The 27,500-nt window shown below is 44.7% G+C and overlaps 8 non-coding genes across 8 annotated transcripts; all 8 read left to right on the plus strand.

Moving 5' to 3' along the window:
• The first annotated feature begins 267 nt into the window (after nucleotides 1-267).
• TRNAH-GUG (transfer RNA histidin (anticodon GUG)) lies at nucleotides 268-339 on the plus strand. Its single transcript has one exon. It is a non-coding gene; the product is annotated as a tRNA-His (tRNA).
• Nucleotides 340-1,838: 1,499 nt separating this feature from the next.
• On the plus strand, nucleotides 1,839-1,920 carry TRNAS-AGA (transfer RNA serine (anticodon AGA)). The gene has a single exon. It is a non-coding gene; the product is annotated as a tRNA-Ser (tRNA).
• Nucleotides 1,921-5,713: 3,793 nt separating this feature from the next.
• Nucleotides 5,714-5,785, plus strand: TRNAH-GUG (transfer RNA histidin (anticodon GUG)). Its single transcript has one exon. It is a non-coding gene; the product is annotated as a tRNA-His (tRNA).
• Nucleotides 5,786-10,770: 4,985 nt separating this feature from the next.
• On the plus strand, nucleotides 10,771-10,852 carry TRNAS-AGA (transfer RNA serine (anticodon AGA)). Its single transcript has one exon. It is a non-coding gene; the product is annotated as a tRNA-Ser (tRNA).
• Nucleotides 10,853-12,141: 1,289 nt separating this feature from the next.
• On the plus strand, nucleotides 12,142-12,213 carry TRNAH-GUG (transfer RNA histidin (anticodon GUG)). The gene has a single exon. It is a non-coding gene; the product is annotated as a tRNA-His (tRNA).
• Nucleotides 12,214-15,083: 2,870 nt separating this feature from the next.
• On the plus strand, nucleotides 15,084-15,155 carry TRNAH-GUG (transfer RNA histidin (anticodon GUG)). The gene has a single exon. It is a non-coding gene; the product is annotated as a tRNA-His (tRNA).
• A 1,499-nt stretch (nucleotides 15,156-16,654) lies between these two features.
• On the plus strand, nucleotides 16,655-16,736 carry TRNAS-AGA (transfer RNA serine (anticodon AGA)). The gene has a single exon. It is a non-coding gene; the product is annotated as a tRNA-Ser (tRNA).
• A 2,861-nt stretch (nucleotides 16,737-19,597) lies between these two features.
• TRNAS-AGA (transfer RNA serine (anticodon AGA)) lies at nucleotides 19,598-19,679 on the plus strand. Its single transcript has one exon. It is a non-coding gene; the product is annotated as a tRNA-Ser (tRNA).
• Nucleotides 19,680-27,500: the final 7,821 nt, after the last annotated feature.

Genomic DNA, 27,500 nt, shown 5'->3' on the forward strand with positions numbered 1-27,500 from the left:
TAATTAGGCATGCAGTCATTAGCCACAGCTCTGATTATGGGTCACTGAGGTCAGTTTCAATAATTCCTCAAAAACCTAACCATGCAGTCCCCCCTAACTGTGTAGTTATCTTTCTTTACTGCTGTTTGTGTGATTAGCTGGGAGGAGCTCACGGCATTGTGGTTGGCAATGTCACGGCAGTTGGGTTTTTCCTTTACAGGAGTAGCCCTGAGTGTTCCGAATTATAATTTCTTCATGTCAGTGTACGTTATGGAGCCCAAGTAGCTCGCCGTGATCGTATAGTGGTTAGTACTCTGCGTTGTGGCCGCAGCAACCTCGGTTCGAATCCGAGTCACGGCATTGTGGTTGGCAATGTCACGGCAGTTGGGTTTTTCCTTTACAGAATTCCCAAATGTACCAGTTGTTTTTGTAAAATGTCTATTAAAAACAGATCCTTTTCAATATTTAAACGATCTAACAACAAATTATTTAAACACACATGATTATAAGATGTAGGTATACTGTACTTACTGACATAAATTATCGTTCTTGAACATATTTGCGGTAAGGGGAGCGGAGCTCTCCCCCAGGCCAATCAGAATGCAGATGAATGCAGTTGCAGTTGAGTGACCTGTGTTGTGGCTGTCTACAGGGAATGCACATATGTAGCTGTCTCGCAGCCCAATCCAGACGTCAATCGAAGACAGGTTTCAATGCAAATAGAGCAGTAAGTGCAGAGAAATGCTCACTCTCTAAAAATGGCATTTATACAATAGTAAGATTAAATCCAACCTCACCAGTAGATAGGATTTATCAATAAATAAATAAAGCTTCTCCTCTCCGATATGGAATTACCCCCCAAAAAGTATAAGGGAATACCCAATGCTAACCTATGAGAGGGGCAGACCTCACAGTAGTGAAAAATGTAATAGACTGTTTGATACTACTAGAACATACAAACTACCACAGTACATGTCTTACCTTTTACTTACATAGCATGATGCCCCTAGGACTACCTAGGGCCTACCTTAGATGTTACTGATATGTAATAAAATTGGAGTTTAAGGCTTGGCAAGTAGTTTTAAATGCCAAGTCAAAGTGGCAGTACACTGCAGCACAGGCACTGCAGTAGCAGGCTTGAGACAGGTTTGAAATGCTATTTCTTTGGGCGGCACAATCAGTCCCTGGGTATATGGTATACCACTTTACAAGGGGCTTTCAAGTAAATTAAATCTGTCAGTCAGGTATACTCCAATTATACACATGATTAGGGAAGAAGCATGTGCACTTCAGCACTGATTAGTAGCGATAAAGTGATCAGAGTCCTAAGGCCAACAAAAAGATACAGCAAAATGCGGAGGTGAAAAGCAATAAGGTGGGGTTGGGACCACCTTAAGAATGCAAGGTCTAACAAAAACGAACTAAGGATAACATGAGTAAAACATCAGGTTTCTCTACAGCATTTGGTGAAACAAGTGGGCCTTCTTTTATCTTCCATAAATGCAATCCTTCCCGGACCCCTTTATTATATAGCTCTTCAAGGAAAAAATATAAAGCACTTACAAAGGAGCCTCAAATACTCAAAGATGGTAGACTTCTTTAATACGGGACATATACTAAAAGCAGCACGAAAACAGAGTGCAATAGGGTCCAAAAAACTTGAGTGACCCATGAGAGTATGCATGCAAGCCTATGGTATTCCAAACTAGAGATATACGCATGCAATTTTTGTATTTAGGAGAGAATGTGCCTGCTGAAAAAAACCTTATTTTTAAAAAGTGCATTGCAGAATATCAGGAATTTGCTGTGGGACACCTTGAAAACTTGCATACAGATTATGTGCACACACCTTGCAGTCAGTTGTTGTGGCCGAGTGGTTAAGGCGATGGACTAGAAATCCATTGGGGTCTCCCCGCGCAGGTTCGAATCCTGCCGACAACGAGAATCTTTTTAACATCGGCTACAATTTCAGAAGTTAACCTTTAGTATTTCTTCCATGTCAGTTTTATAAATAGGTGGCTTATTTTGGTGTCACTATTGCCATATCACATATTTATTATCGCTCCCCCTTTCATATCTTTGCTATAACTCTCGTCCTTCATTAGCGCTGGTGCAAACGCTTCAAATTATTATACCCTGGCTCTCTCGGTCATACCTGTGCATGCACTTGAAACTTACTTTACCAATAAAAGAAGCAAATAGAGAAATAAAATAAAAGTGCCAGCTGGATTAGGCAAACACACTTCATAAAACTGCATTTTCTTTTCTATTCTTCCCCGTGTTACAAGCTTAACTGCTCCCTGTGTAATTTCTCTTAACCTGCTGTTCCTGGAAGAGAATTTCATCTACAAGCTCTTTCTGTGTTTTTTCCTAGTCTTTTCTTTCCCTTTTCTTAGATTTGTAACTTTTCCTTTACGTGCTCTACTTAGGCGCCATTAATCTCATTTGAGCTCCTTGTACCTGCTGCTGTTTTCTCCACACCTCATACTGTCTTTTCCCTCTTTCTCTCTTTCTCTGCGGTTGGTGGCTACTTTCCAAAGCGTCTGATGCCCCAATGTTCCTTCGTCTTGTTGTCAGACGTGAATTTGAAAAGCAACAAAATTAACAAGCCTTTACCACTCACACATGGCAGAAGTTTATACTTTAATTCAATGAGCTAAGAAAAGTGTGTTGTGGGGCCCCTACGAGCTATGGTGCTTGCTTCATCATAATTAGGCATGCAGTCATTAGCCACAGCTCTGATTATGGGTCACTGAGGTCAGTTTCAATAATTCCTCAAAAACCTAACCATGCAGTCCCCCCTAACTGTGTAGTTATCTTTCTTTACTGCTGTTTGTGTGATTAGCTGGGAGGAGCTCACGGCATTGTGGTTGGCAATGTCACGGCAGTTGGGTTTTTCCTTTACAGAATTCCCAAATGTACCAGTTGTTTTTGTAAAATGTCTATTAAAAACAGATCCTTTTCAATATTTAAACGATCTAACAACAAATTATTTAAACACACATGATTATAAGATGTAGGTATACTGTCCTTACTGACATAAATTATCGTTCTTGAACATATTTGCGGTAAGGGGAGCGGAGCTCTCCCCCAGGCCAATCAGAATGCAGATGAATGCAGTTGCAGTTGAGTGACCTGTGTTGTGGCTGTCTACAGGGAATGCACATATGTAGCTGTCTCGCAGCCCAATCCAGACGTCAATCGAAGACAGGTTTCAATGCAAATAGAGCAGTAAGTGCAGAGAAATGCTCACTCTCTAAAAATGGCATTTATACAATAGTAAGATTAAATCCAACCTCACCAGTAGATAGGATTTATCAATGAATAAATAAAGCTTCTCCTCTCTGATATGGAATTACCCCCCAAAAAGTATAAGGGAATACCCAATGCTAACCTATGAGAGGGGCAGACCTCACAGTAGTGAAAAATGTAATAGACTGTTTGATACTACTAGGACATACAAACTACCACAGTACATGTCTTACCTTTTACTTACATAGCATGATGCCCCTAGGACTACCTAGGGCCTACCTTAGGGGTTACTGATATGTAATAAAATTGGAGTTTAAGGCTTGGCAAGTAGTTTTAAATGCCAAGTCGAAGTGGCAGTACACTGCAGCACAGGCACTGCAGTAGCAGGCTTGAGACGGGTTTGAAATGCTATTTCTTTGGGCGGCACAATCAGTCCCTGGGTATATGGTATACCACTTTACAAGGGGCTTTCAAGTAAATTAAATCTGTCAGTCAGGTATACTCCAATTATACACATGATTAGGGAAGAAGCATGTGCACTTCAGCACTGATTAGTAGCGATAAAGTGATCAGAGTCCTAAGGCCAACAAAAAGATACAGCAAAATGCGGAGGTGAAAAGCAATAAGGTGGGGTTGGGACCACCTTAAGAATGCAAGGTCTAACAAAAACGAACTAAGGATAACATGAGTAAAACATCAGGTTTCTCTACAGCATTTGGTGAGACAAGTGGGCCTTCTTTTATCTTCCATAAATGCAATCCTTCCCGGACCCCTTTATTATATAGCTCTTCAAGGAAAAAATATAAAGCACTTACAAAGGAGCCTCAAATACTCAAAGATGGTAGACTTCTTTAATATGGGACATGTACTAAAAGCAGCACGAAAACAGAGTGCAATAGGGTCCAAAAAACTTGAGTGACCCATGAGAGTATGCATGCAAGCCTATGGTATTCCAAACTAGAGATATACGCATGCAATTTTTGTTTTTAGGAGAGAATGTGCCTGCTGAAAAAAACATTATTTTTAAAAAGTGCATTGCAGAATATCAGGAATTTGCTGTGGGACACCTTGAAAACTTGCATACAGATTATGTGCACACACCTTGCAGTCAGTTGTTGTGGCCGAGTGGTTAAGGCGATGGACTAGAAATCCATTGGGGTGTCCCCGCGCAGGTTCGAATCCTGCCTACAATCAGAATCTTTTTAACATCGGCTACAATTTCAGAAGTTAACCTTTAGTTTTTCTTCCATGTCAGTTTTATAAATAGGTGGCTTATTTTGGTGTCACTATTGCCATATCACATATTTATTATCGCTCCCCCTTTCATATCTTTGCTATAACTCTCGTCCTTCATTAGCGCTGGTGCAAACGCTTCAAATTATTATACCCTGGCTCTCTCGGTCATACCTGTGCATGCACTTGAAACTTACTTTACCAATAAAAGAAGCAAATAGAGAAATAAAATAAAAGTGCTAGCTGGATTAGGCAAACACACTTCATGAAACTGCAGTTTCTTTTCTATTCTCCCCCGTGTTACAAGCTTAACTGCTCCCTGTGTAATTTCTCTTAACCTGCTGTTCCTGGAAGAGAATTTCATCTACAAGCTCTTTCTGTGGTTTTTCCTAGTCTTTTCTTTCCCTTTTCTTAGATTTGTAACTGTTCCTTTACGTGCTCTATTTAGGCGCCATTAATCTCATTTGAGCTCCTTGTACCTGCTGCTGTTTTCTCCACACCTCATACTGCCTTTTCCCTCTTTCTCTCTTTCTCTGCGGTTGGTGGCTACTTTCCAAAGCGTCTGATGCCCCAATGTTCCTTCGTCTTGTTGTCAGACGTGAATTTGAAAAGCAACAAAATTAACAAGCCTGAACCACTCACACATGGCAGAAGTTTATACTTTAATTCAATGAGCTAAGAAAAGTGTGTTGTGGGGCCCCTACGAGCCATGGTGCTTGCTTCATCATAATTAGGCATGCAGTCATTAGCCACAGCTCTGATTATGGGTCACTGAGGTCAGTTTCAATAATTCCTCAAAAACCTAACCATGCAGTCCCCCCTAACTGTGTAGTTATCTTGCTTTACTGCTGTTTGTGTGATTAGCTGGGAGGAGCTCACGGCAGCATCCTCCCAATAAAAGTGTAGATGGACCGTTCCTTAACTCTTTCTTGCTTCACATACAGATGGCTTGAGGAGGTACAGGGGAGATGCAGGTCTAATAAACAGAATAGAATATCTGCGCCAGGTGTGTTTCTCTGCATTGGTGTCCCATCACAGGCCCACCAGTGTATGTGTGATCTTTGACTCCTGCCAGTTCACAAGCAGGCGGCCAGGAAACGGTTTCAGCCTATCAACCACTGAGGAGATAAAGCCTTTGTATAAGGAATGAGGAAGCAATGAACACATTCAGCCTATCACAGGAGTAGCCCTGAGTGTTCCGAATTATAATTTCTTCATGTCACTGTACGTTATTGAGCCCAAGTAGCTCGCCGTGATCGTATAGTGGTTAGTACGCTGCGTTGTGGCCGCAGCAACCTCGGTTCGAATCCGAGTCACGGCATTGTGGTTGGCAATGTCACGGCAGTTGGGTTTTTCTTTTACAGAATTCCCAAATGTACCAGTTGTCGCCGCCGCTGCGAGTGCTTTTGCCAGTTGTTTTGACGGTTTTTTGTGCTTGTTAAGGTTTAACTGTCTTTTTTCCCCTGTTTTTTCGTTTCTTTGTGCCTGTTCCACTGTTTTTGCATTTTCCCCGTGTTTGGCTCTCCTTCCTTGTTGTCCGCCTACCTCGCTGCCCCCCGCCCTCCCTTTCCGCCACCGCCGCTTGTCCCCGCCCCTTTTTTGCCTTCTGTAACCCTCCCCGCTCCCGCCTCCCAGCTGCTCCGCCCACCCGCGCACTTCGCCTTAAATGGCGACCGTGCGAACGCGCAGCGGTCACGCGCAGCGGGCGCGCCGATTGTGCGCCGAAGGCGCGCCAAAGGTAAGCCCGTCTGCGCCCGTCCGCGACCGGATCGCGACCAGCGCCAGGACCCCTGGTCCACGAAGACCTCGACCTACCCGCCTGACGTACTCAGCCGCCACCCTCATCGCTCTCAACACCGGCCGACTCCCAGAATGCCACCAAGCCACTCCAAGACGTACCCACGGACCTTTCAGCTGCCACGCCTGCAAATTCTCCTGCATCCGGACCAGCCCCGCACCAGCACCCGCCAAGTCGAACACCAACAGCTCCCACCTCAAGTGCATCCTGCTCAACACCCGCTCCGTCCACAGACACGCCATCGAACTCTGGAACCTCCTAGACGCCACAGCCCCTGACGTTGCCTTCCTCACGGAGACCTGGATGAACGCCTCTTCAGCTCCCGACATCGCCATCGCTATCCCAGAGGGCTACAAGATCGTCCGGAGGGACCGAAACGCCAACCAGATGGGAGGAGGCATCGCCATCATCCACAGGAACACCATCCGTCTCACGACCAGCACCGACAACACCCTGACCAGCGCCGAACACCTGCATTTCCAGATCCACACCAACCCGAACACCACCCTCAGAGGCACCCTGATCTACCGACCCCCGGGACCACGCACGCAATTCAGCGAGGACATCGCCGACTTCGTCAGCCCGCACGCCCTCCCCTCCGCTGACTACATCCTCCTGGGGGACCTCAACGTCCATCTGGAGAACAACAACGACCGCAACACCAGCACCCTGCTCGACAACCTCGCCAACCTGGGACTCAAGCAACTGGTGTCCACCCCCACCCACCTCGCCGTACACACACTCGACGCCGTCTTCTCATCCAGCACAGACATCGACTTCAGCCACGCCACAGAGCTTCAATGGACGGACCACAGCTGCGTCCACTTCACCTTCAAGAGAACGACGACCCACCAACACCAGCAACAGACCGCCCGCAGAAGCTGGAACAAGATCACAGCAGACCAGCTCGCCACCTCCCTGAGCCAACACCCTCCTGCCAGCTCAGCGAACCCCAGCCAGGCCGCCGACAACCTCACGAAGTGGATCAGCAACTGCGCGGACGAACTCGCCCCGCTGAGGACCCCGCCCAGCAGACCCGGCAGCAAGAAGGCCCCATGGTTCACCGACGAACTCAAAAGCTCCAAGAAGAACTGCCGAGCCCTCGAGAAAGTCTGGAAAAGGGAACCGACACCGGACAACAGAACCTCCTACAAACTTGCCACCCGGAAACACCACCAGCTGATCCGCGCCGCCAAGAAAACTGCATTCAAGGACCGGTTGGACAACAACGCACACAACTGCAAGGAACTCTTCAACATCGTGAAAGAGCTTTCCAACCCCAGCGCAGGAAACAACAACATCACCCCATCGCAAGACCTCTGCAACTCCCTCGCCTCATACTTCCACAACAAGATCACGGACATACACAGCAGTTTCAACAACCAACCAACGCACACCACGACCGACCAGCCACCCCCCCCACCACCACCCTCCACGCCTGGACCCCGATCAGCACCGAAGAGACCATCCGCACGATGAACTCCATCCACTCCGGATCACCGACCGACCCCTGCCCTCACCACGTCTTCAACAAGGCCGACGCTGTCATCGCACCCCACCTGCGAGACATCATCAACACCTCCTTCGACACCGCCATCTTCCCTGAAAGCTGGAAACACGCCAAACTCAGCGCTCTACTCAAGAAACCAACAGCGGACCCCACCGACCTCAAGAATTACCGCCCCATCTCGCTTCTCCCGTTTCCAGCCAAAGTCATCGAGAAGACCGTCAACAAGCAGATGGCCGCCTTCCTCGAGACGAACGGATCCCTCGACCCCTCACAGTCCGGCTTCCGAGCCAAACACAGCACCGAGACCGCCCTCATCGCCGCCACCGATGACATCCGAGCCCTGATGGACAATGGAGAAACAGCGGCCCTCATCCTCCTAGACCTCTCCGCGGCATTCGACACGGTCTGCCACCGCACCCTAGTACGGCGCCTCAGCAACATCGGAATCCAGGACAAGGCGCTGGAATGGATCATCTCCTTCCTGGACGGAAGAACACAGAGAGTCCGCCTACCACCGTACAAGTCAGAGGCCTCCAAAGTCATCTGCGGCGTCCCCCAAGGATCATCCCTGAGCCCCACCCTCTTCAACGTCTACATGAGCCCCCTCGCGGCCATCGTACGCAAACACCACCTCAGCATAATCTCCTACGCCGACGACACCCAGCTGATCCTCTCCCTGACCAACAACCCCGCCGCCGCCAGAGCCAACCTGCACGAAGGGATGAAAGAGGTAGCCGAGTGGATGACGACCAGCCGCCTGAAACTGAACTCGGACAAGACGGAGGTCCTCATCCTGGGCTCCTCACCCTCCGCCTGGGACGACTCCTGGTGGCCTCCCGCCCTGGGCACCGCACCCAGACCGACAGACCATGCACGAAACCTGGGCTTCACCCTGGACTCCTCCCTCTCCATGACCAGGCAAGTCAACAGCGTCTCCTCGGCGTGCTTCAACATCCTACGCATGCTACGGAAGATCTTCTGGTGGATCCCCACAGAGACCAGGAAGACCGTCACCCAGGCCCTCGTCACCAGCCGACTGGACTACGGCAACGCCCTCTACGCCGGGACCACCGTCAAGCTCCAGAAGAGACTCCAGCGGATCCAAAACGCCTCAGCCAGACTCATCCTCGACATTCCACGTTCCAGCCACATCTCCGGACATCTGAGAGACCTTCACTGGCTCCCCGTCAACAAAAGAATCACCTTCCGCCTCCTCACCCACGCACACAAAGCCCTACACGACCAAGGCCCAAACTACCTCAACAGCCGAGTCAACTTCTACGCTCCCAAACGCCACCTCCGATCAGCCAACCACGCCCTCGCCGCCGTCCCCCGCATCCGAAGAGCGACTACAGGAGGAAGGTCCTTCTCCTACCTGGCCGCCAAGACCTGGAACTCCCTCCCGTCCGACCTGCGCCTGACCCAAGACCACCTCTCCTTCAGGAAGAAGCTGAAAACCTGGCTGTTCGAGCAGTAGCGGCACCCCCCCCCCCCAGCGCCTTGAGACCCTACGGGTATGTAGCGCGCTTTATAAGTGTATCTGATTGATTGATTGATTGGTTGTTTTTGTAAAATGTCTATTAAAAACAGATCCTTTTCAATATTTAAACGATCTAACAACAAATTATTTAAACACACATGATTATAAGATGTAGGTATACTGTACTTACTGACATAAATTATCGTTCTTGAACATATTTGCGGTAAGGGGAGCGGAGCTCTCCCCCAGGCCAATCAGAATGCAGATGAATGCAGTTGCAGTTGAGTGACCTGTGTTGTGGCTGTCTACAGGGAATGCACATATGTAGCTGTCTCGCAGCCCAATCCAGACGTCAATCGAAGACAGGTTTCAATGCAAATAGAGCAGTAAGTGCAGAGAAATGCTCACTCTCTAAAAATGGCATTTATACAATAGTAAGATTAAATCCAACCTCACCAGTAGATAGGATTTATCAATAAATAAATAAAGCTTCTCCTCTCTGATATGGAATTACCCCCCAAAAAGTATAAGGGAATACCCAATGCTAACCTATGAGAGGGGCAGACCTCACAGTAGTGAAAAATGTAATAGACTGTTTGATACTACTAGGACATACAAACTACCACAGTACATGTCTTACCTTTTACTTACATAGCATGATGCCCCTAGGACTACCTAGGGCCTACCTTAGGGGTTACTGATATGTAATAAAATTGGAGTTTAAGGCTTGGCAAGTAGTTTTAAATGCCAAGTCGAAGTGGCAGTACACTGCAGCACAGGCACTGCAGTAGCAGGCTTGAGACAGGTTTGAAATGCTATTTCTTTGGGCGGCACAATCAGTCCCTGGGTATATGGTATACCACTTTACTAGGGGCTTTCAAGTAAATTAAATCTGTCAGTCAGGTATACTCCAATTATACACATGATTAGGGAAGAAGCACGTGCACTTCAGCACTGATTAGTAGCGATAAAGTGATCAGAGTCCTAAGGCCAACAAAAAGATACAGCAAAATGCGGAGGTGAAAAGCAATAAGGTGGGGTTGGGACCACCTTAAGAATGCAAGATCTAACAAAAACGAACTAAGGATAACATGAGTAAAACATCAGGTTTCTCTACAGCATTTGGTGAGACAAGTGGGCCTTCTTTTATCTTCCATAAATGCAATCCTTCCCGGACCCCTTTATTATATAGCTCTTCAAGGAAAAAATATAAAGCACTTACAAAGGAGCCTCAAATACTCAAAGATGGTAGACTTCTTTAATATGGGACATATACTAAAAGCAGCACGAAAACAGAGTGCAATAGGGTCCAAAAAACTTTAGTGACCCATGAGAGTATGCATGCAAGCCTATGGTATTCCAAACTAGAGATACACGCATGCAATTTTTGTTTTTAGGAGAGAATGTGCCTGCTGAAAAAAACCTTATTTTTAAAAAGTGCATTGCAGAATATCAGGAATTTGCTGTGGGACACCTTGAAAACTTGCATACAGATTATGTGCACACACCTTGCAGTCAGTTGTTGTGGCCGAGTGGTTAAGGCGATGGACTAGAAATCCATTGGGGTCTCCCCGCGCAGGTTCGAATCCTGCCGACAACGAGAATCTTTTTAACATCGGCTACAATTTCAGAAGTTAACCTTTAGTATTTCTTCCATGTCAGTTTTATAAATAGGTGGCTTATTTTGGTGTCACTATTGCCATATCACATATTTATTATCGCTCCCCCTTTCATATCTTTGCTATAACTCTCGTCCTTCATTAGCGCTGGTGCAAACGCTTCAAATTATTATACCCTGGCTCTCTCGGTCATACCTGTGCATGCACTTGAAACTTACTTTACCAATAAAAGAAGCAAATAGAGAAATAAAATAAAAGTGCTAGCTGGATTAGGCAAACACACTTCATAAAACTGCATTTTCTTTTCTATTCTCCCCCGTGTTACAAGCTTAACTGCTCCCTGTGTAATTTCTCTTAACCTGCTGTTCCTGGAAGAGAATTTCATCTACAAGCTCTTTCTGTGTTTTTTCCTAGTCTTTTCTTTCCCTTTTCTTAGATTTGTAACTGTTCCTTTACGTGCTCTATTTAGGCGCCATTAATCTCATTTGAGCTCCTTGTACCTGCTGCTGTTTTCTCCACACCTCATACTGTCTTTTCCCTCTTTCTCTCTTTCTCTGCGGTTGGTGGCTACTTTCCAAAGCGTCTGATGCCCCAATGTTCCTTCGTCTTGTTGTCAGACGCGAATTTGAAAAGCAACAAAATTAACAAGCCTTTACCACTCACACATGGCAGAAGTTTATACTTTAATTCAATGAGCTAAGAAAAGTGTGTTGTGGGGCCCCTACGAGCTATGGTACTTGCTTCATCATAATTAGGCATGCAGTCATTAGCCACAGCTCTGATTATGGGTCACTGAGGTCAGTTTCAATAATTCCTCAAAAACCTAACCATGCAGTCCCCCCTAACTGTGTAGTTATCTTGCTTTACTGCTGTTTGTGTGATTAGCTGGGAGGAGCTCACGGCAGCATCCTCCCAATAAAAGTGTAGATGGACCGTTCCTTAACTCTTTCTTGCTTCACATACAGATGGCTTGAGGAGGTACAGGGGAGATGCAGGTCTAATAAACAGAATAGAATATCTGCGCCAGGTGTGTTTCTCTGCATTGGTGTCCCATCACAGGCCCACCAGTGTATGTGTGATCTTTGACTCCTGCCAGTTCACAAGCAGGCGGCCAGGAAACGGTTTCAGCCTATCAACCACTGAGGAGATAAAGCCTTTGTATAAGGAATGAGGAAGCAATGAACACATTCAGCCTATCACAGGAGTAGCCCTGAGTGTTCCGAATTATAATTTCTTCATGTCACTGTACGTTATTGAGCCCAAGTAGCTCGCCGTGATCGTATAGTGGTTAGTACTCTGCGTTGTGGCCGCAGCAACCTCGGTTCGAATCCGAGTCACGGCATTGTGGTTGGCAATGTCACGGCAGTTGGGTTTTTCCTTTACAGAATTCCCAAATGTACCAGTTGTTTTTGTAAAATGTCTATTAAAAACAGATCCTTTTCAATATTTAAACGATCTAACAACAAATTATTTAAACACACATGATTATAAGATGTAGGTATACTGTCCTTACTGACATAAATTATCGTTCTTGAACATATTTGCGGTAAGGGGAGCGGAGCTCTCCCCCAGGCCAATCAGAATGCAGATGAATGCAGTTGCAGTTGAGTGACCTGTGTTGTGGCTGTCTACAGGGAATGCACATATGTAGCTGTCTCGCAGCCCAATCCAGACGTCAATCGAAGACAGGTTTCAATGCAAATAGAGCAGTAAGTGCAGAGAAATGCTCACTCTCTAAAAATGGCATTTATACAATAGTAAGATTAAATCCAACCTCACCAGTAGATAGGATTTATCAATAAATAAATAAAGCTTCTCCTCTCTGATATGGAATTACCCCCCAAAAAGTATAAGGGAATACCCAATGCTAACCAATGAGAGGGGCAGACCTCACAGTAGTGAAAAATGTAATAGACTGTTTGATACTACTAGGACATACAAACTACCACAGTACATGTCTTACCTTTTACTTACATAGCATGATGCCCCTAGGACTACCTAGGGCCTACCTTAGGGGTTACTGATATGTAATAAAATTGGAGTTTAAGGCTTGGCAAGTAGTTTTAAATGCCAAGTCGAAGTGGCAGTACACTGCAGCACAGGCACTGCAGTAGCAGGCTTGAGACAGGTTTGAAATGCTATTTCTTTGGGCGGCACAATCAGTCCCTGGGTATATGGTATACCACTTTACAAGGGGCTTTCAAGTAAATTAAATCTGTCAGTCAGGTATACTCCAATTATACACATGATTAGGGAAGAAGCACGTGCACTTCAGCACTGATTAGTAGCGATAAAGTGATCAGAGTCCTAAGGCCAACAAAAAGATACAGCAAAATGCGGAGGTGAAAAGCAATAAGGTGGGGTTGGGACCACCTTAAGAATGCAAGGTCTAACAAAAACGAACTAAGGATAACATGAGTAAAACATCAGGTTTCTCTACAGCATTTGGTGAAACAAGTGGGCCTTCTTTTATCTTCCATAAATGCAATCCTTCCCGGACCCCTTTATTATATAGCTCTTCAAGGAAAAAATATAAAGCACTTACAAAGGAGCCTCAAATACTCAAAGATGGTAGACTTCTTTAATATGGGACATATACTAAAAGCAGCACGAAAACAGAGTACAATAGGGTCCAAAAAACTTGAGTGACCCATGAGAGTATGCATGCAAGCCTATGGTATTCCAAACTAGAGATATATGCATGCAATTTTTGTTTTTAGGAGAGAATGTGCCTGCTGAAAAAAACCTTATTTTTAAAAAGTGCATTGCAGAATATCAGGAATTTGCTGTGGGACACCTTGAAAACTTGCATACAGATTATGTGCACACACCTTGCAGTCAGTTGTTGTGGCCGAGTGGTTAAGGCGATGGACTAGAAATCCATTGGGGTCTCCCTGCGCAGGTTTGAATCCTGCCGACAACGAGAATCTTTTTAACATCGGCTACAATTTCAGAAGTTAACCTTTAGTATTTCTTCCATGTCAGTTTTATAAATAGGTGGCTTATTTTGGTGTCACTATTGCCATATCACATATTTATTATCGCTCCCCCTTTCATATCTTTGCTATAACTCTCGTCCTTCATTAGCGCTGGTGCAAACGCTTCAAATTATTATACCCTGGCTCTCTCGGTCATACCTGTGCATGCACTTGAAACTTACTTTACCAATAAAAGAAGCAAATAGAGAAATAAAATAAAAGTGCTAGCTGGATTAGGCAAACACACTTCATAAAACTGCATTTTCTTTTCTATTCTCCCCCGTGTTACAAGCTTAACTGCTCCCTGTGTAATTTCTCTTAACCTGCTGTTCCTGGAAGAGAATTTCATCTACAAGCTCTTTCTGTGTTTTTTCCTAGTCTTTTCTTTCCCTTTTCTTAGATTTGTAACTGTTCCTTTACGTGCTCTATTTAGGCGCCATTAATCTCATTTGAGCTCCTTGTACCTGCTGCTGTTTTCTCCACACCTCATACTGTCTTTTCCCTCTTTCTCTCTTTCTCTGCGGTTGGTGGCTACTTTCCAAAGCGTCTGATGCCCCAATGTTCCTTCGTCTTGTTGTCAGACGTGAATTTGAAAAGCAACAAAATTAACAAGCCTTTACCACTCACACATGGCAGAAGTTTATACTTTAATTCAATGAGCTAAGAAAAGTGTGTTGTGGGGCCCCTACGAGCTATGGTGCTTGCTTCATCATAATTAGGCATGCAGTCATTAGCCACAGCTCTGATTATGGGTCACTGAGGTCAGTTTCAATAATTCCTCAAAAACCTAACCATGCAGTCCCCCCTAACTGTGTAGTTATCTTGCTTTACTGCTGTTTGTGTGATTAGCTGGGAGGAGCTCACGGCAGCATCCTCCCAATAAAAGTGTAGATGGACCGTTCCTTAACTCTTTCTTGCTTCACATACAGATGGCTTGAGGAGGGACAGGGGAGATGCAGGTCTAATAAACAGAATAGAATATCTGCGCCAGGTGTGTTTCTCTGCATTGGTGTCCCATCACAGGCCCACCAGTGTATGTGTGATCTTTGACTCCTGCCAGTTCACAAGCAGGCGGCCAGGAAACAGTTTCAGCCTATCAACCACTGAGGAGATAAAGCCTTTGTATAAGGAATGAGGAAGCAATGAACACATTCAGCCTATCACAGGAGTAGCCCTGAGTGTTCCGAATTATAATTTCTTCATGTCACTGTACGTTATTGAGCCCAAGTAGCTCGCCGTGATCGTATAGTGGTTAGTACTCTGCGTTGTGGCCGCAGCATCCTCGGTTCGAATCCGAGTCACGGCATTGTGGTTGGCAATGTCACGGCAGTTGGTTTTTTCCTTTACAGAATTCCCAAATGTACCAGTTGTTTTTGTAAAATGTCTATTAAAAACAGATCCTTTTCAATATTTAAACGATCTAACAACAAATTATTTAAACACACATGATTATAAGATGTAGGTATACTGTCCTTACTGACATAAATTATCGTTCTTGAACATATTTGCGGTAAGGGGAGCGGAGCTCTCCCCCAGGCCAATCAGAATGCAGATGAATGCAGTTGCAGTTAAGTGACCTGTGTTGTGGCTGTCTACAGGGAATGCACATATGTAGCTGTCTCGCAGCCCAAGCCAGACTTCAATTGAAGACAGGTTTTCATGCAAATAGAGCAGTAAGTGCAGAGAAATGCTCACTCTCTAAAAATGGCATTTATACAATAGTAAGATTAAATCCAACCTCACCAGTAGATAGGATTTATCAATAAATAAATAAAGCTTCTCCTCTCTGATATGGAATTACCCCCCAAAAAGTATAAGGGAATACCCAATGCTAACCTATGAGAGGGGCAGACCTCACAGTAGTGAAAAATGTAATAGACTGTTTGATACTACTAGGACATACAAACTACCACAGTACATGTCTTACCTTTTACTTACATAGCATGATGCCCCTAGGACTACCTAGGGCCTACCTTAGGGGTTACTGATATGTAATAAAATTGGAGTTTAAGGCTTGGCAAGTAGTTTTAAATGCCAAGTCGAAGTGGCAGTACACTGCAGCACAGGCACTGCAGTAGCAGGCTTGAGACAGGTTTGAAATGCTATTTCTTTGGGCGGCACAATCAGTCCCTGGGTATATGGTATACCACTTTACAAGGGGCTTTCAAGTAAATTAAATCTGTCAGTCAGGTATACTCCAATTATACACATGATTAGGGAAGAAGCACGTGCACTTCAGCACTGATTAGTAGCGATAAAGTGATCAGAGTCGTAAGGCCAACAAAAAGATACAGCAAAATGCGGAGGTGAAAAGCAATAAGGTGGGGTTGGGACCACCTTAAGAATGCAAGGTCTAACAAAAACGAACTAAGGATAACATGAGTAAAACATCAGGTTTCTCTACAGCATTTGGTGAGACAAGTGGGCCTTCTTTTATCTTCCATAAATGCAATCTTTCCCGGACCCCTTTATTATATAGCTCTTCCAGGAAAAAATATAAAGCACTTACAAAGGAGCCTCAAATACTCAAAGATGGTAGACTTCTGTAATATGGGCCATATACTAAAAGCAGCACGAAAACAGAGTGCAATAGGGTCCAAAAAACTTGAGTGACCCATGAGAGTATGCATGCAAGCCTATGGTATTCCAAACTAGAGATATACGCATGCAATTTTTGTTTTTAGGAGAGAATGTGCCTGCTGAAAAAAACATTATTTTTTAAAAGTGCATTGCAGAATATCAGGAATTTGCTGTGGGACACTTCGAAAACTTGCATACAGATTATGTGCACACACCTTACAGTCAGTTGTTGTGGCCGAGTGGTTAAGGCGATGGACTAGAAATCCATTGGGGTCTCCCCGCGCAGGTTCGAATCCTGCCGACAACGAGAATCTTTTTAACATCGGCTACAATTTCAGAAGTTAACCTTTAGTATTTCTTCCATGTCAGTTTTATAAATAGGTGGCTTATTTTGGTGTCACTATTGCCATATCACATATTTATTATCGCTCCCCCTTTCATATCTTTGCTATAACTCTCGTCCTTCATTAGTGCTGGTGCAAACGCTTCAAATTATTATACCCTGGCTCTCTCGGTCATACCTGTGCATGCACTTGAAACTTACTTTACCAATAAAAGAAGCAAATAGAGAAATAAAATAAAAGTGCTAGCTGGATTAGGCAAACACACTTCATAAAACTGCATTTTCTTTTCTATTCTCCCCCGTGTTACAAGCTTAACTGCTCCCTGTGTAATTTCTCCTAACCTGCTGTTCCTGAAAGAGAATTTCATCTACAAGCTCTTTCTGTGTTTTTTCCTAGTCTTTTCTTTCCCTTTTCTTAGATTTGTAACTGTTCCTTTACGTGCTCTACTGAGGCGCCATTAATCTCATTTGAGCTCCTTGTACCTGCTGCTGTTTTCTCCACACCTCATACTGTCTTTTCCCTCTTTCTCTCTTTCTCTGCGGTTGGTGGCTACTTTCCAAAGCGTCTGATGCCCCAATGTTCCTTCGTCTTGTTGTCAGACGTGAATTTGAAAAGCAACAAAATTAACAAGCCTTTACCACTCACACATGGCAGAAGTTTATACTTTAATTCAATGAGCTAAGAAAAGTGTGTTGTGGGGCCCCTACGAGCCATGGTGCTTGCTTCATCATAATTAGGCATGCAGTCATTAGCCACAGCTCTGATTATGGGTCACTGAGGTCAGTTTCAATAATTCCTCAAAAACCTAACCATGCAGTCCCCCCTAACTGTGTAGTTATCTTGCTTTAATGCTGTTTGTGTGATTAGCTGGGAGGAGCTCACGGCAGCATCCTCCCAATAAAAGTGTAGATGGACCGTTCCTTAACTCTTTCTTGCTTCACATACAGATGGCTTGAGGAGGTACAGGGGAGATGCAGGTCTAATAAACAGAATAGAATATCTGCGCCAGGTTTGTTTCTCTGCATTGGTGTCCCATCACAGGCCCACCAGTGTATGTGTGATCTTTGACTCCTGCCAGTTCACAAGCAGGCGGCCAGGAAACGGTTTCAGCCTATCAACCACTGAGGAGATAAAGCCTTTGTATAAGGAATGAGGAAGCAATGAACACATTCAGCCTATCACAGGAGTAGCCCTGAGTGTTCCAAATTATAATTTCTTCATGTCACTGTACGTTATTGAGCCCAAGTAGCTCGCCGTGATCGTATAGTGGTTAGTACTCTGCGTTGTGGCCGCAGCAACCTGGGTTTGAATCCGAGTCACGGCATTGTGGTTGGCAATGTCACGGCAGTTGGGTTTTTCCTTTACAGAATTCCCAAATGTACCAGTTGTTTTTGTAAAATGTCTATTAAAAACAGATCCTTTTCAATATTTAAACGATCTAACGACAAATTATTTAAACACACATGATTATAAGATGTAGGTATACTGTACTTACTGACATAAATTATCGTTCTTGAACATATTTGCGGTAAGGGGAGCGGAGCTCTCCCCCAGGCCAATCAGAATGCAGATGAATGCAGTTGCAGTTGAGTGACCTGTGTTGTGGCTGTCTACAGGGAATGCACATATGTAGCTGTCCCGCAGCCCAATCCAGACGTCAATCGAAGACAGGTTTCAATGCAAATAGAGCAGTAAGTGCAGAGAAATGCTCACTCTCTAAAAATGGCATTCATACAATAGTAAGATTAAATCCAACCTCACCAGTAGATAGGATTTATCAATAAATAAATAAAGCTTCTCCTCTCTGATATGGAATTATCCCCCAAAAAGTATAAGGGAATACCCAATGCTAACCTATGAGAGGGGCAGACCTCACAGTAGTGAAAAATGTAATAGACTGTTTGATACTACTAGGACATACAAACTACCACAGTACATGTCTTACCTTTTACTTACATAGCATGATGCCCCTAGGACTACCTAGGGCCAACCTTAGGGGTTACTGATATGTAATAAAATTGGAGTTTAAGGCTTGGCAAGTAGTTTTAAATGCCAAGTCGTAGTGGCAGTACACTGCAGCACAGGCACTGCAGTAGCAGGCTTGAGACAGGTTTGAAATGCTATTTCTTTGGGCGGCACAATCAGTCCCTGGGTATATGGTATACCACTTTACAAGGGGCTTTCAAGTAAATTAAATCTGTCAGTCAGGTATACTCCAATTATACACATGATTAGGGAAGAAGCACGTGCACTTCAGCACTGATTAGTAGCGATAAAGTGATCAGAGTCCTAAGGCCAACAAAAAGATACAGCAAAATGCGGAGGTGAAAAGCAATAAGGTGGGGTTGGGACCACCTTAAGAATGCAAGGTCTAACAAAAACGAACTAAGGATAACATGAGTAAAACATCAGGTTTCTCTACAGCATTTGGTGAGACAAGTGGGCCTTCTTTTATCTTCCATAAATGCCATCCTTCCTGGACCCCTTTATTATATAGCTCTTCCAGGAATAAATATAAAGCACTTACAAAGGAGCCTCAAATACTCAAAGATGGTAGACTTCTGTAATATGGGCCATGTACTAAAAGCAGCACGAAAACAGAGTGCAATAGGGTCCAAAAAACTTGAGTGACCAATTGAGAGTATGCATGCAAGCCTATGGTATTCCAAACTAGAGATAGACGCATGCAATTTTTGTTTTTAGGAGAGAATGTGCCTGCTGAAAAAAACATTATTTTTTAAAAGTGCATTGCAGAATATCAGGAATTTGCTGTGGGACACCTTGAAAACTTGCATACAGATTATGTGCACACACCTTGCAGTCAGTTGTTGTGGCCGAGTGGTTAAGGCGATGGACTAGAAATCCATTGGGGTCTGCCCGCGCAGGTTCGAATCCTGCCGACAACGAGAATCTTTTTAACATCGGCTACAATTTCAGAAGTTAACCTTTAGTATTTCTTCCATGTCAGTTTTATAAATAGGTGGCTTATTTTGGTGTCACTATTGCCATATCACATATTTATTATCGCTCCCCCTTTCATATCTTTGCTATAACTCTCGTCCTTCATTAGCGCTGGTGCAAACGCTTCAAATTATTATACCCTGGCTCTCTCGGTCATACCTGTGCATGCACTTGAAACTTACTTTACCAATAAAAGAAGCAAATAGAGAAATAAAATAAAAGTGCTAGCTGGATTAGGCAAACACACTTCATAAAACTGCATTTTCTTTTCTATTCTCCCCCGTGTTACAAGCTTAACTGCTCCCTGTGTAATTTCTCCTAACCTGCTGTTCCTGGAAGAGAATTTCATCTACAAGCTCTTTCTGTGTTTTTTCCTAGTCTTTTCTTTCCCTTTTCTTAGATTTGTAACTGTTCCTTTACGTGCTCTACTGAGGCGCCATTAATCTCATTTGAGCTCCTTGTACCTGCTGCTGTTTTCTCCACACCTCATACTGTCTTTTCCCTCTTTCTCTCTTTCTCTGCGGTTGGTGGCTACTTTCCAAAGCGTCTGATGCCCCAATGTTCCTTCGTCTTGTTGTCAGACATGAATTTGAAAAGCAGCAAAATTAACAAGCCTTTACCACTCACACATGGCAGAAGTTTATACTTTAATTCAATGAGCTAAGAAAAGTGTGTTGTGGGGCCCCTACGAGCCATGGTGCTTGCTTCATCATAATTAGGCATGCAGTCATTAGCCACAGCTCTGATTATGGGTCAATGAGGTCAGTTTCAATAATTCCTCAAAAACCTAACCATGCAGTCCCCCCTAACTGTGTAGTCATCTTGCTTTACTGCTGTTTGTGTGATTAGCTGGGAGGAGCTCACGGCAGCATCCTCCCAATAAAAGTGTAGATGGACCGTTCCTTAATTCTTTCTTGTTTCACATACAGATGGCTTGAGGAGGTACAGGGGAGATGCAGGTCTAATAAACAGAATAGAATATCTGCGCCGGGTGTGTTTCTCTGCATTGGTGTCCCATCACAGGCCCACCAGTGTATGTGTGATCTTTGACTCCTGCCAGTTCACAAGCAGGCGGCCAGGAAACGGTTTCAGCCTATCAACCACTGAGGAGATAAAGCCTTTGTATAAGGAATGAGGAAGCAATGAACACATTCAGCCTATCACAGGAGTAGCCCTGAGTGTTCCGAATTATAATTTCTTCATGTCACTGTACGTTATCGAGCCCAAGTAGCTCGCCATGATCGTATAGTGGTTAGTACTCTGCGTTGTGGCTGCAGCAACCTCGGTTCGAATCTGAGTCACGGCTTTGTGGTTGGCAATGTCACGGCAGTTGGGTTTTTCCTTTACAGAATTCCCAAATGTACCAGTTGTTTTTGTAAAATGTCTATTAAAAACAGATCCTTTTCAATATTTAAACGATCTAACGACAAATTATTTAAACACACATGATTATAAGATGTAGGTATACTGTACTTACTGACGTAAGTTATCGTTCTTGAACATATTTGCGGTAAGGGGAGCGGAGCTCTCCCCCAGGCCAATCAGAATGCAGATGAATGCAGTTGCAGTTGAGTGACCTGTGTTGTGGCTGTCTACAGGGAATGCACATATGTAGCTGTCTCGCAGCCTAATCCAGACGTCAATTGAAGACAGGTTTCAATGCAAATAGAGCAGTAAGTGCAGAGAAATGCTCACTCTCTAAAAATGGCATTTATTCAATAGTAAGATTAAATCCAACCTCACCAGTAGATAGGATTTATCAATAAATAAATAAAGCTTCTCCTCTCTGATATGGAATTACCCCCCAAAAAGTATAAGGGAATACCCAATGCTAACCTATGAGAGGGGCAGACCTCACAGTAGTGAAAAATGTAATAGACTGTTTGATACTACTAGGACATACAAACTACCACAGTACATGCCTTACCTTTTACTTACATAGCATGATGCCCCTAGGACTACCTAGGGCCTACCTTAGGGGTTACTGATATGTAATAAAATTGGAGTTTAAGGCTTGGCAAGTAGTTTTAAATGCCAAGTCGAAGTGGCAGTACACTGCAGCACAGGCACTGCAGTAGCAGGCTTGAGACAGGTTTGAAATGCTATTTTTTTGGGTGGCACAATCAGTCCCTGGGTATATGGTATACCACTTTACAAGGGGCTTTCAAGTAAATTAAATCTGTCAGTCAGGTATACTCCAATTATACACATGATTAGGGAAGAAGCACTTGCACTTCAGCACTGATTAGTAGCGATAAAGTGATCAGAGTCCTAAGGCCAACAAAAAGATACAGCAAAATGCGGAGGTGAAAAGCAATAAGGTGGGGTTGGGACCACCTTAAGAATGCAAGGTCTAACAAAAACGAACTAAGGATAACATGAGTAAAACATCAGGTTTCTCTACAGCATTTGGTGAGACAAGTGGGCCTTCTTTTATCTTCCATAAATGCAATCCTTCCCGGATCCCTTTATTATATAGCTCTTCAAGGAAAAAATATAAAGCACTTACAAAGGAGCCTCAAATACTCAAAGATGGTAGACTTCTGTAATATGGGCCATATACTAAAAGCAGCACGAAAACAGAGTGCAATAGGGTCCCAAAAACTTGAGTGACCCATGAGAGTTTGCATGCAAGCCTATGGTATTCCAAACTAGAGATATACGCATCCAATTTTTGTTTTTAGGAGAGAATGTGCCTGCTGAAAAAAACATTATTTTTAAAAAGTGCATTGCAGAATATCAGGAATTTGCTGTGGGACACCTTGAAAATTTGCATACAGATTATGTGCACAAGTCAAGTCAAGTCAAGTCAGAGAATTTGTATAGCGCACTACATACCCAGAGGGTCTCAAGGCGCTAGAGGGGGGGGTGGGGAATTACTTGTCGAAAATCCACGTTTTAAGTTGCTTTCTGAATGCTAGGTGGTTCTGGGTAAGGCGAAGGTAAGTGGGAAGTGAGTTCCAGGTTTTAGCTGCCAGGTAGGAGAAGGATCTACCTCCCATGGTGGTTTTGTTGATGCGAGGTACAGTGGCAAGGGCTTGGTTGGATGATCGTAGCTGGCGGGAGGGGGTGTAGAAGGACAGTCGTGTGTTGAGGCATTCTGGTCCGATTTCGTAGAGTGCTTTGTGTGCGTGGATTAGGAGCCGGAAAGTGATCCTCTTATTGACGGGAAGCCAGTGGAGGTTTTTCAGGTGACCAGAGATATGTTCTTTATGTGGGATGTCTAATATGAGCCTGGCTGAGGCGTTTTGGATTCGTTGGAGTCTTTTCTGGAGTTTAGCGGTAGTCCCGGCGTAGAGGGTGTTTCCATAGTCCAGTCGGCTCGTGACCAGAGCGTGGGTGACCGTTTTCCTAGTTTCGGTGGGGATCCAACGAAATGTTTTTTTGAGCATGCGAAGAATGTTGAAGCAGGATGAGGAGACGGCGTTGACTTGTCTGTTCATTGATAGTGAGGAATCCAGGATGACGCCCAGGTTCCGTGCGTGGTCTGTCGGGATGGGTGCTTTTCCAAGGGCTTCTGGCCACCAAGAGTCGTCCCATGCGGAGGGGGAGGTACCTAAGATGAGGACTTCTGTTTTATCTGAGTTCAGTTTCAGACGGCTGTGTTTCATCCATTCGGCTACTTCTTTCATTCCTTCGTGTAGGTTAGTTTTGGCGGTGCTAGGGTCATTGGTGAGTGATAGGATCAGTTGAGTGTCATCCGCGTAGGAGATGATGTTGAGGTTGTGTTGGCGTGCGATGACCGCGAGGGGGCTCATGTACACGTTGAAGAGGGTGGGGCTGAGTGAAGATCCTTGTGGTACGCCGCAGATGACTTCAGTGGCCTCTGACTTGAATGGTGGAAGGCGGACTCTCTGGGTTCTTCCGGTGAGGAACGAGGTGATCCATTCTAGTGCTTTTCCTTGGATTACGATGTTTCTGAGGCGCTGTAGAAGGGTGCTATGGCAGACTGTGTCGAAGGCTGCGGAGAGGTCGAGGAGGATGAGGGCGACTGTGTCTCCATTGTCCAGTAGAGTTCGAATGTCGTCTGTTGCTGCGATGAGGGCGGTCTCAGTGCTGTGTTTTGCTCGGAAGCCGGACTGTGAGGAGTCGAGGGATTTGTTGGCTTCGAGGAAGGCGGCGAGCTGGTTGTTGACAGCTTTTTCGATGACTTTGGCCGGGAATGGAAGGAGCGAGATGGGGCGGTAATTTTTGAGTTCAGTGGGGTCCGCTGTGGGTTTTTTCAGAAGGGCGCTGAGTTCAGCGTGTTTCCAGCTTTCCGGGAAGGTGGCAGAGTTGAAGGAGCAGTTGATGACGTCTCAGAGGTGCGGTGCTATGATGGAGTCTGCTTTGTTGAAGATGTGGTGAGGGCAAGGGTCTGTGGGGGATCCTGAGTGGATGGAGTTCATCAGGCGGATGGTGTCCTCAGTGGAGATTGGGTTCCAGTCATTAAGGATGTTCGAGGGGGGTGAAGGTCCAGCAGATGGTTGGGTGGGTTGGTCTCCGGGTTGGTTGTCGAAGCTGTTGTGGATGTCTGCAATTTTGTTGTGGAAGAATGAAGCTAGGGAGTCGCAGAGGGCTTGAGAGGGGGTGATGTCGTTAGAGTTGGCCGAGGGATTGGTAAATTCCTTGACGATGTTGAAAAGTTCCTTGCTGTTGTGGGCGTTGTTATCTAGTCGGTCCTTGAAGGCGGTTTTCTTGGCCTTTCGGATCAGTTGGTGGTGTATGCGGGTGGCGTTTTTGAAGGCGTCCTTGGTGCTGGTGGTTGGGTCTTTTTTCCAGGCCTTCTCAAGGGAACGGCAGATTTTCTTGGATTTCTTAAGATCATCGTTGAACCATGAGGCCTTCTTGCTGCCAAGTTTGCTTTGTCGTTTTTTCAGTGGTGCTAGGATGTCGGCGCTGTTGGATAACCATAGGGTGAGGTTGGTGGCGGCTTGGTCGGGGTTTGAGGAGTGAGTTGGGGGGTTTAGAAGAAGCGATGAGGAGATCTGGTCGATGGTGAGTTTGTTCCAGTTTCTTTGCAGAGTTGGTAGGGGGTGGTTGTTGGGTTTGGGCTTGTTGTAGGTAAAGTGAACGCAGCTGTGGTCAGTCCAGAGGAGAGCCGTGGTGTGGCTGAAGGAGACATGATTGCTGGAGGTGAAGATGGGGTCGAGGGTGTGACCTGCGATGTGGGTGGGGAAAGTGACCAGTTGTTTAAGTCCTTAACACCTTACAGTCAGTTGTTGTGGCCGAGTGGTTAAGGCGATGGACAAGAAATCCATTGGGGTCTCCCCGCGCAAGTTCGAATCCTGCCGACAGCGAGAATCTTTTTAACATCGGCTACAATTTCAGAAGTTAACCTTTAGTATTTCTTCCATGTCAGTTTTATAAATAGGTGGCTTATTTTGGTGTCACTATTGCCATATCACATATTTATTATCGCTCCCCCTTTCATATCTTTGCTATAACTCTCGTCCTTCATTAGCGCTGGTGCAAACGCTTCAAATTATTATACCCTGGCTCTCTCGGTCATACCTGTGCATGCACTTGAAACTTTCTTTACCAATAAAAGAAGCAAATAGAGAAATAAAATAAAAGTGCTAGCTGGATTAGGCAAACACACTTCATAAAACTGCATTTTCTTTTCTATTCTCCCCCGTGTTACAAGCTTAACTGCTCCCTGTGTAATTTCTCTTAACCTGCTGTTCCTGGAAAAGAATTTCATCTACAAGCTCTTTCTGTGTTTTTTCCTAGTCTTTTCTTTCCCTTTTCTTAGATTTGTAACTATTCCTTTACGTGCTCTATTTAGGCACCATTAATCTCATTTGAGCTCCTTGTACCTGCTGCTGTTTTCTCCACACCTCATACTGCCTTTTCCCTCTTTCTCTCTTTCTCTGCGGTTGGTGGCTACTTTCCAAAGCGTCTGATGCCCCAATGTTCCTTCGTCTTGTTGTCAGACGTGAATTTGAAAAGCAACAAAATGAACAAGCCTTTACCACTCACACATGGCAGAAGTTTATACTTTAATTCAATGAGCTAAGAAAAGTGTGTTGTGGGGCCCCTACGAGCCATGGTGCTTGCTTTATCATAATTAGGCATGCAGTCATTAGCCACAGCTCTGATTATGGGTCACTGAGGTCAGTTTCAATAATTCCTCAAAAACCTAACCATGCAGTCCCCCCTAACTGTGTAGTTATCTTGCTTTACTGCTGTTTGTGTGATTAGCTGGGAGGAGCTCACGGCAGCATCCTCCCAATAAAAGAGTAGATGGACTGTTCCTTAACTCTTTCTTGCTTCACATACAGATGGCTTGAGGAGGTACAGGGGAGATGCAGGTCTAATAAACAGAATAGAATATCTGTGCCAGGTGTGTTTCTCTGCATTGGTGTCCCATCACAGGCCCACCAGTGTATGTGTGATCTTTGACTCCTGCCAGTTCACAAGCAGGCGGCCAGGAAACGGTTTCAGCCTATCAACCACTGAGGAGATAAAGCCTTTGTATAAGGAATGAGGAAGCAATGAACACATTCAGCCTATCACAGGAGTAGCCCTGAGTATGCCGAATTATAATTTCTTCATGTCACTGTACATTATTGAGCCCAAGTAGCTCGCCGTGATCGTATAATGGTTAGTACTCTGCATTGTGGCCGCAACAACCTCGGTTCGAATCCGAGTCACAGCATTGTGGTTGGCAATGTCAGGGCAGTTGGGTTTTTCCTTTACAGAATTCCCAAATGTACCAGTTGTTTTTGTAAACTGTCTATTAAAAACAGATCCTTTTCAATATTTAAACGATCTAACAACAAATTATTTAAACACACATGATTATAAGATGTAGGTATACTGTACTTACTGACATAAATTATCGTTCTTGAACATATTTGCGGTAAGGGGAGCGGAGCTCTCCCCCACGCTAATCAGAATGCAGATGAATGCAGTTGCAGTTGAGTGACCTGTGTTGTGGCTGTCTACAGGGAATGCACATATGTAGCTGTCTCGCAGCCTAATCCAGACGTCAATCGAAGACAGGTTTCAATGCAAATAGAGCAATAAGTGCAGAGAAATGCTCACTCTCTAAAAATGGCATTTATTCAATAGTAAGATTAAATCCAACCTCACCACTAGATAGGATTTATCAATAAATAAATAAAGCTTCTCCTCTCTGATATGGAATTACCCCCCAAAAAGTATACGGGAATACCCAATGCTAACCTATGAGAGGGGCAGACCTCACAGTAGTGAAAAATGTAATAGACTGTTTGATACTACTAGGACATACAAACTACCACAGTACATGTCTTACCTTTTACTTACATAGCATGATGCCCCTAGGACTACCTAGGGCCTACCTTAGGGGTTACTGATATGTAATAAAATTGATGTTTAAGGCTTGGCAAGTAGTTTTAAATGCCAAGTCGAAGTGGCAGTACACTGCAGCACAGGCACTGCAGTAGCAGGCTTGAGACAGGTTTGAAATGCTATTTATTTGGGCCGCACAATCAGTCCCTGGGTATATGGTCTACCACTTTACAAGGGGCTTTCAAGTAAATTAAATCTGTCAGTCAGGTATACTCCAATTATACACATGATTAGGGAAGAAGCACGTGCACTTCAGCACTGATTAGTAGCGATAAAGTGATCAGAGTCCTAAGGCCAACAAAAAGATACAGCAAAATGCGGAGGTGAAAAGCAATAAGGTGGGGTTGGGACCACCTTAAGAATGCAAGGTCTAACAAAAACGAACTAAGGATAACATGAGTAAAACATCAGGTTTCTCTACAGCATTTGGTGAGACAAGTGGGCCTTCT

This window comes from Lissotriton vulgaris, unplaced genomic scaffold (genome assembly GCF_964263255.1).
Source record: "Lissotriton vulgaris unplaced genomic scaffold, aLisVul1.2 SCAFFOLD_301, whole genome shotgun sequence".
Lineage (NCBI taxonomy): Eukaryota > Metazoa > Chordata > Amphibia > Caudata > Salamandridae > Lissotriton > Lissotriton vulgaris.